At 33.0% G+C, this 8,429-nt stretch overlaps 1 long non-coding RNA gene across 3 annotated transcripts; it reads right to left on the reverse strand.

The window, feature by feature from the left end:
• Positions 1-410: 410 nt before the first annotated feature.
• On the reverse strand, positions 411-2,587 carry LOC127149072 (uncharacterized). Of its 3 annotated transcripts, XR_007820322.1 has the most exons (5): positions 2,281-2,587; positions 2,089-2,173; positions 1,903-2,002; positions 1,607-1,656; positions 411-802 (listed from the first exon to the last, which is right to left on the reverse strand). It is a non-coding gene; the product is annotated as an uncharacterized LOC127149072 (long non-coding RNA). The 3 variants fall into 3 exon arrangements; XR_007820321.1 differs by lacking the exon at positions 1,607-1,656; XR_007820323.1 differs by lacking the exon at positions 1,607-1,656 and having other exon boundaries at positions 2,089-2,180.
• Positions 2,588-8,429: the final 5,842 nt, after the last annotated feature.

Genomic DNA, 8,429 nt, shown 5'->3' on the forward strand with positions numbered 1-8,429 from the left:
AGGGAGAAGAAAGTCCATTTCTTAACACAAGAGTTATCGAGATTATATTTCTAACATGAAACAACGTTCTTTAGATAATACATGACTCTCCAAATTACAACAATAACACCCCAATTTCCCTCTTCCCCACTTTGCAACTCTCCTTCCTCCTTTGGTTCCTCAATATACATAGCCTCAAATAAAAAGAGGCCCAAAAATTGAACTACACTAAACAAAAAAGAATAACAATAGAACAACAATTATCTCGAATACATAAACAAAAAACCAGCAATCTACACACCCATTTCACCCCAAATAGACAAAATTTCAACCAACAAACATGGTTATACACAAACAATTAACATGTCACACCCCCTCCCGGACTACCTGCTACCTTAGACCGAAAGATGGCGTGAAGCCGACGAACAACGTTTTTCTGTACCTGTATCTGTCAACTCTGCTTAAAACTTTCATGTGATGAACTTGCCAATCTAGTATATAAACTATTGTACATGCCACAAAACACAGCGGATCCTAGGCTAGTCAAACACAGCTAGTCAAACACATACATGAAGTGTACCTCAAAATTTACCGATTTCACGAGTAAACCTAAAGACACCTTAATCAAAATATAACCAACAAAATTTACACAACTACAGCTCCTAAAGCTTATACAAACTGTGGAGTATCTATAACATACAAGGGTGTGAATACATCACAACACAACAGACTTTATGCCCAACTCAAAACACGTACTGGCAATCGATAATGAAGCTTCCGCAGACTAAGGCAGTCTATCAGGCACCGGGAAGTCGATCTCTACCTGGAAAATGGGTAAAACATTTTGGAAAGGGTGAGCTATGAAGCTCAGTGAGTGACTCAGTTTAAAACTATGAATTTAAAGATAAGAGCACGTGAAAACTTTACACATATAAATCTGTTTATACAAGTCGTAAATGTAAATGTGTAATAGTAAGAATAGCTTCCTTAAATACTCAGCATGTTCATCATTGAAATCTAGCAAGGCATATCAAGTATATCGAAGCATTTTAACTAACATGACGAATCTACGTTGTGTAGGGTACACCTAGTACAACAACGTTTACAAGCACTACGATGTAGTGGGGCCCGCCCAGCACTCCCATCGTCTTTGTCGTAGTGGGGCCCGCCCAGCACTCACGACAGCATCGTTGTTACGGAGTACACTCAACGTCAACAACGAAATCTAACCAGTGTGCACACGGTAATCTCTAGCCTCAGGCTCAAGATCTCAGTCATGTAGTTAATGAAAATTTCATAAATCATCATAAATTATTAAAACATGTCTGCTTATAAATTTTACACAAAGCTCGAACTTTACTCAGCTCTTTCGTGGAAAATTGTAGTTCTTAAAACAAAACTTCATACTAATTCATGCTTTGCTTAAAATATTGTGGTTTAAATACTTTCCAAACATTTAATATCTACGTGCTAGCATAAATTTCTTTAAGAAATCTAGTCTCCAAATGTATACTTGAAAATAGTCATGAAATTCAAATACCTTTCATGGCTTCGTAAATAAACATTTATCGCATTCAATCATAATAACAGTTATGGAAAATATTTCAAAGTTGGTTTTGTCACTCACAGTCTTGGGCTAGATCCTTGGTCTATAAGCTCGGTTTAATTCTTCTCAGCCTGCCAACAACCCAACTGAGTACTAAAACCCTAAACATTCTGGTTTCCTAAAGATATACATAACATGTCGCACCAAAGATGACGCTCACGAAAACAAAGCTTAAGAAATAAAATCCTATTTCAACAATTCTCTAAAATTTCCAGATTTCTAACATAAAATTCAAAGGACTATAACATTCTCAATACTTAACCAAAATGAGTGTTCTTTATATCAAAATCTTCATTTTGAGATCCTCTAAAACTTACCTGAAGACATATAAATCTGATTCCCCGTGCATAAACACATATAACCCTCAAAATAGAACCACTTCCAGAATCGCGCGCACACGACCTCTTTAACTTGTTCCTACAATGTAACCAATTTTTAGTCGTTTTTGGTTTACAATTTCTTCATGAAAGTTGTAGTAAATTGAATAAGCTTTCCAACCATACCAAATAGAGATTCTAACTCCACCGATTCACTCTGACATACAAGAAAAACCAGAGACCTCCTGATTTCGAGTGAAAACCAACTGCCCTGTTTTCTTCATCAAAAAAGCACCAAATGAATATCCGAATTTGCTTCAACGTTCTTCATAAAGTTTGTTTAAAAATGAGTTAACTTTCAGTAAATGTAAATCTCACCTCTTAATTCCTTTTGAAGAGTTCAAACCGAATTAAAAACCAGTGATGTGCAGAATGAACTAAAATTCAGCCATTGATACACTTTGCTTGAGTTCTCCTCCTCTTCTTCAACCTAAAAATTCTAGTAAAATTTCTCTTCTTCTTCCAAACTCTCTCTTAGAAGTTCTCTGCAAATTGAAGAAGGAAAAAGAAAAAAAAATAAAGGGAACTTGGATGTCTTCAAACTCTTGGCGGTGAAGGGAAGAGAAGAAGAAGAAGAAAAGAGAAAATGAAATTTTCTTCTCCTTTTCTTCTTTTTGTCCTTTCTTTTCTTTAATTAATTTAATAAAACTATTTAATATATAAATATATATATTTATATTTACACTTAATTTCCATTTTCTTTTTCTTTTTTTTTCCACATTTAAAGAAATTAAACCAAGAAAATATCGGGTTTACATAACACCCACATAGTGAAAACCTAACATTTGTTCCTAAACAAAAACCCCATTAATTAATGAAAAACAACAAAAGTCGGAGAAGATCTTGATGGAAGAAATACAGACAACGAAATTCTCACATAAGTCACCACCGTCCCGATAGCCAGAAAAGAAGAAACCAATAGAAGGTACAATTGATCATCAGGAATAAATTTGGGGGAAAAACGAAATTGAGAAAAATTGATGAAATACTTTAAATACCGAACCCTAGATTTTGCAGGATACTACGCCTTATGTGAGTGTACGGCGGAGGCTCCATCTTTTTCTCGGCATCTTTCCATGTTATGTCAATCTTGAATTCCCCATCAACACAGAGAAGAGGAAAGGGCAAAAATACCTCCTAAATTTGAAGGAAAAAGAAATTTCATGAGGTACACATTGTACAGAAAGGAATAAGAGCATCTGTAACAATGTAAATTTAGATTCAAATACAAGCATCTTCTATATGTTCTCTACTGACTTTGGTATATCTTCTCGGTGTAAAAACCACCCACGTTAAACAAAGAACAGGAAAAGATTGACATGAGAAAAACTAACTGCATATGTTCAAATCAATAAATTAACTTGACCAAAAGTAGTACATGTGACTTTCTGCAACGGATTGACTTTTGGCGACGCATGGAACGACGGCGACGGAGTGACCTTGACCAAGATAAAGAAGAACAACGCTCGGTGACGGAGCGACGTTCAACGGATGACGTTTGGAAGATGGAGAGACATCCGATGAGTTCACAGAGACACTCGCGAAGAAAGTGAAGAAAAAATTGGGGGAGGCACGCAAGAAATTTTGAAATTTTGGAAAATTTTGATCGATTTAGGTTATGATATATTTAATAAAAATAATAATATTATTTAAAAATTACTTACTAATTCTTTACGTTTTTAAAACGTCAAGAAATTTTGAAAATAACTCCCTCCGCTTTTATAAAAATTCTTGACGTTTTAAAACGTCAACAATTTAATTGATATAACTTGATGTTTGTAAAACGTCAAGAAAAATACATATTATTTGAAGTTTACAAAACATCAAGAATGTTGAATTTATAAATATTCTTGACGTTTTAGCAAACTTCAAGAATTTAATAGATAATCCTTGACATTTTTAAAACGTCAAGAAAAATACATATTACTTAACGTTTAAAAAAAAGTCAAGAACGCTAAAACTTGACCTTGCATAAAAATTCTTGACAGTTTCTTCTTCCAATCAACCCATTCTTACCGGTTTTTTCAAAAAACGTCAAGAAATAAAAACTACAACCGACAAGAAAGGTCCTTTTTCTAGTAGTGTAACCATCGCCCCTTTCTTCTTCGAATAACCATTGTCGCCACCATTGTGCTCGCCGCCACCACTGTCATTGTGCTCGCCCACACTTCTAAATAAACTCACCTGCATCCCCCTCCTTCTAAACAAACTCACGCGCATCTACCTCTCACATTCTCACCCGAGACTATTAATGTCATTCCTACCTGAAATAGTTACAACGTCTGTACCCACCGTCTAAACAAAATTGCCCGCATCTTCCTCCCTCTCACATTCTGACCTCTTTGTGAAATCACAGTTGCTGTTGGTAAGATCACCCACGTCTGCACCCACATTCTCAAAGTCGCCCCCATCTGTCTCATAAACTATCTCATTTCTCAATTGGTAAGATTGCGCCACCGCTCATTTTTCATTTCCACCCTAATGTTTTCCTTCTTTTTTTTTTTTTTCTCTTTTTTGTTGTTTCATTGATTCATTTTGTTCACCTGTCTAGTATATAACTTCAAAATTAGCATGATTATTGTTATAATTAATATGTTGATTTCTTCTTCCACCAATGTTCAGGCAACCCAAATGAAAACATTCAACTGTATTTGATAATATTACGTTTCGCATTCCGATTTCAATGTGATTGTTGATAGGCTTTTCAAATTATTTGTTGGTTTGATAAGATTTAGAAGAATAAGCCTTTATTTTTGTTCTGTTTTGTTGTTCTGATTTCTTCTTCACATCATTGAATTGTTTGTGTTTAAATATAAATGCAGCAGGGAGTTTTCTTTGCAAGATGTAAGTGATATTAATGTATATCTATGTATAAGAGACCAGATAAAGAAATGCATTTTGTAGGGATGATTAATTTCCAGAGATCGCGGGAAATTTTAGGATTTACCAAAAACTCATCCTTTAGAGCTTGGCAATGAATGGCTTCTTTTCTTAGAAGCAATTTGAGATATAGTTCATGTAGTTTTTTCATTTATGTACTTTGAGTAATTTGAGATACTTCACAATTTCTTATTCTCTTTCCTTAATTATGATTCAAGGTATAAGTTAATGAAAAGTTTTTTCATTTTTTTGTTATTTATTCATGTGCTAAAAGTAATAATGCTAATTAAGAATTCTATTTTCTATATACATGATCAATATCTTCTCATCTCTATAGTTTTAGGGAAGGAGTTTGCTTTAGTTACTATGGAAACAAAAAGTTATGAGTAGAGATTTGAAGGAATGGGAGTTTGCTTCAATTTCCATGAAAAAGATATAAAGAAAAAAAGTATAAGGAAAGGCATAGAAAATGGAATTTATTATCATGTGTGCATGAGAAGTGGTGGGGTATGGTTCCATGAAGTTCTTATATATATTGTCTTGGACTCTATGCATTATATTGTATCGATCCCACAGTTGAGTCTTCATTCATATACTCTTTTTCTTCCCTTACTATTTTGTATAAATCCATGACTTATTGCACTTTGAATCAAGTTCAATCAAAAGCTAAGCAATTCCAAATAAATTTGGTGTTTTCTTGAGTTCCCTTCCAAACACTTCAGAAGAAACAACAGCCATAGTTAATATCACAAATTAATTTGTTGGTTTCTCATTCTGATTTCTTCGTCCACCAATGTTCAGGCAACCTAAATGAGAACATTTAATTGTTTATTGGTTTGATAAGTTTCATGGAATTGTTTGCTGGTTTGATAAGTATTAGAAGAAGAAGCCTTTTCCTTTTGTTCTATTTTTATTCCTTCGGATTTCTTTTTGTTCTTTTTTATTATTATTATTATTATTATTATTATTTCTTCTTCACATCATTAAACTGTTTGTTGGTCTAATTCCTTCAGATTTTTCCTTCGTCAAACTGTGAAGAGTTTCTTAGGGAAGTTTCTGTTTGACTATCAAGAAAAGATTTTTCTGTGTTTTTCATTTTGGGAGACAAAAGAAGTTAAATGAAGTTTTTCTTTTGGTTTTGTGTAATGTTCATGTTTGTTTTAAAGTTTTTTTTTTTAGTATTTTTAGGTTCTTTTTCATTGGATAAAAAATTTCAAATCTTCTATGATTGAAATTCTGGGTTGAGTTGGATTTGATATTTAAAGAGCAATAAATGGATGTAATAAATGAAAAGGTTTAAACATGGAGGTAGATGAAGAATTACAATTACAAAAAGAAAAAAAAATGGTTTATGCTATATATATTTCAAGGTATTGATTTTTTTCTCTGTTTATGTTTTACATTCTTTTTCCATTTATGTTGTTTTGTTAGATAACCTAAATTTTAATTCACCTTTAGGCATTTTTTAAGAATTCAAATGGAGAATGCTAAACCATATAAAAGAAGCAAATTTATAATTCATCTTCAATGCAGGCTTTAATTAATAGAAGTTAACCAAAAAAATTTTAGTTAGAAGTAAATACAATAAAAAAACGGAATAAACAAATCAAATCCTAAGAAAATACTTTATAGGGTAATTTCATAAAGAAGAGAAAATGAACAAACAACCCTCTTATCCAAAGTTTCAACCAAAAGAAAACAAAAACAAATCCCAAGAAGGTTAATAAGGGAGTCCATACAAATAAAACAAAATTTTCAAAGAGGTAATGTAATCCAAATTTGAGATCCAATGTTTTAGATCCAATTTATAATGAAAAATTCTTTTCTTTCACAGTTTTGAATTCAAAACACACTGTTTTCACCCTTACGATCTCATTTTGAACTGAATAGAGTGTTTTTAGCTCGATCTAACTCTTTTTATCACCCAAATTTTTGTTTTAGTCTCTTTTAGACAAACTCAAAATGGGTAATTTTCATAACGTTTTTCCCAAAATTCCAAATACAATCCACATAACAAGAGCCAAGATCCATGAAATTATGTAACAAAATTATAGTAAATTTAATATTAATTACAATGTAAGCCTAAATCAACAGAAACAGGGGTCTCAATAATTATACATTTAAAAAATATAAAATAATTAATAAAAACAAATAGAATTAAAAGAAGAAGAAGACAAAGAAGAAGAAGAGTAAAAGCTTCTGGTTATGGTGTGAAGTTCATAGGTAGCGAGACCCTGATCAAATATTTACCACAATTTCAATGAGCGAGTTCATGATTCCAACTTGCGAACTCTTCTTCATGACTCCAACTGAGTTTGTGTTTGGTCTTTGTGGATGGTTTTAATTTGAGATTTTCTTGTTAGAGTATTTAGTGATACAATTGCGAGTTTTTGTAGTTGTTTGAGTGTATAATATAGAACTTTTTGGTTTGGGTTATATAAAACTTCTTAGTTTTTGGAATATGAGTAAGAGTTTAGGTTTACTTTTTTCAACTTTTTTTATAGACTAAGTTGCATCTTATGTAATATGGATAAGTCGTGGATGAAAAAGAATAGAATGTCAATTGATTATACTTTTGGGGTTGAGATGTTTATTAAAAATGGCTTGGAACATTCAAAGATGTCGAACGTCGTGATCTTTCCTTGTTTAAAGTGCATGAATGCAAAGACTTTAGATATTAATACAATTAGAGATCACTTGTTTTTTAACGGCATTTTCGATCAGAGTTATCAAGTATGGATTTTTCATGGTGAATCACTACCAATAAAGAGAAACAATGAAAGTGTCTTTAGTAGTGCAAGAGAATAAATTGATGAGGACGATGTTAATGACACAATTGGAATGTTTGAGGTTGTACACAATTATTTTAATGACAAGCCAAAAAATTTTGAGGAACTAGTAGATGATGCCAAAAAACCATTATATCCTAATTGTAAGAATTTTACAAAAATATCACTACAAGAAATCGAGATTTTCTCGACGTAAAAAAAGGCGTTGGAAGAAACGTTGGGACATACGCCTTATCCCAACACCACATGTCACACGTCGAGCAAAGGCGTAAACATTATTATATTATCACCTTTTCCCGACGCCGTGATAGAGACGTCAAGAAAGAAAAACAACATTTTCGACGTTCGAGTGTAGGGCGTCGAGAATAATCACTTATCTTAATCCCCTATTCACGCATTGGGAACTCTCAGTCGAAAATTTTCAAACACTAATTATGTCAGATAGAGATTTCTAACGTATCCTGCATGGTGTTGGAGACGTCATCGGAAGTAAGGGTAGCTCCCGATATTTTCATGTTGCGTGGGGAGTTCCCTTATAAAATAGATGTTTCAGTTCTATAAAACAGAAAACTGAAACAAAAGAGAAAGTGGAAGAGGAGATCAGTTCAGCGGGCGATTAAAAGCGAGGAGAAACTTTCAGCCGTTGCCGCCGTTGCCCTCACTGCCGTGAGCCTGCCGTCATGCCTCTCTCGCCGTCTACCATCACACATCCCTATTTGAGGTATGTTTAAAATCCTAAATCCTTAAATTTTAGTTTTAGGTTTGTTTAAATAGTTTAGGTTTTTGTTTTTCAAAATT

Source organism: Cucumis melo, chromosome 4, assembly GCF_025177605.1.
Source record: "Cucumis melo cultivar AY chromosome 4, USDA_Cmelo_AY_1.0, whole genome shotgun sequence".
NCBI classification, from domain to species: Eukaryota; Viridiplantae; Streptophyta; class Magnoliopsida; order Cucurbitales; family Cucurbitaceae; genus Cucumis; species Cucumis melo.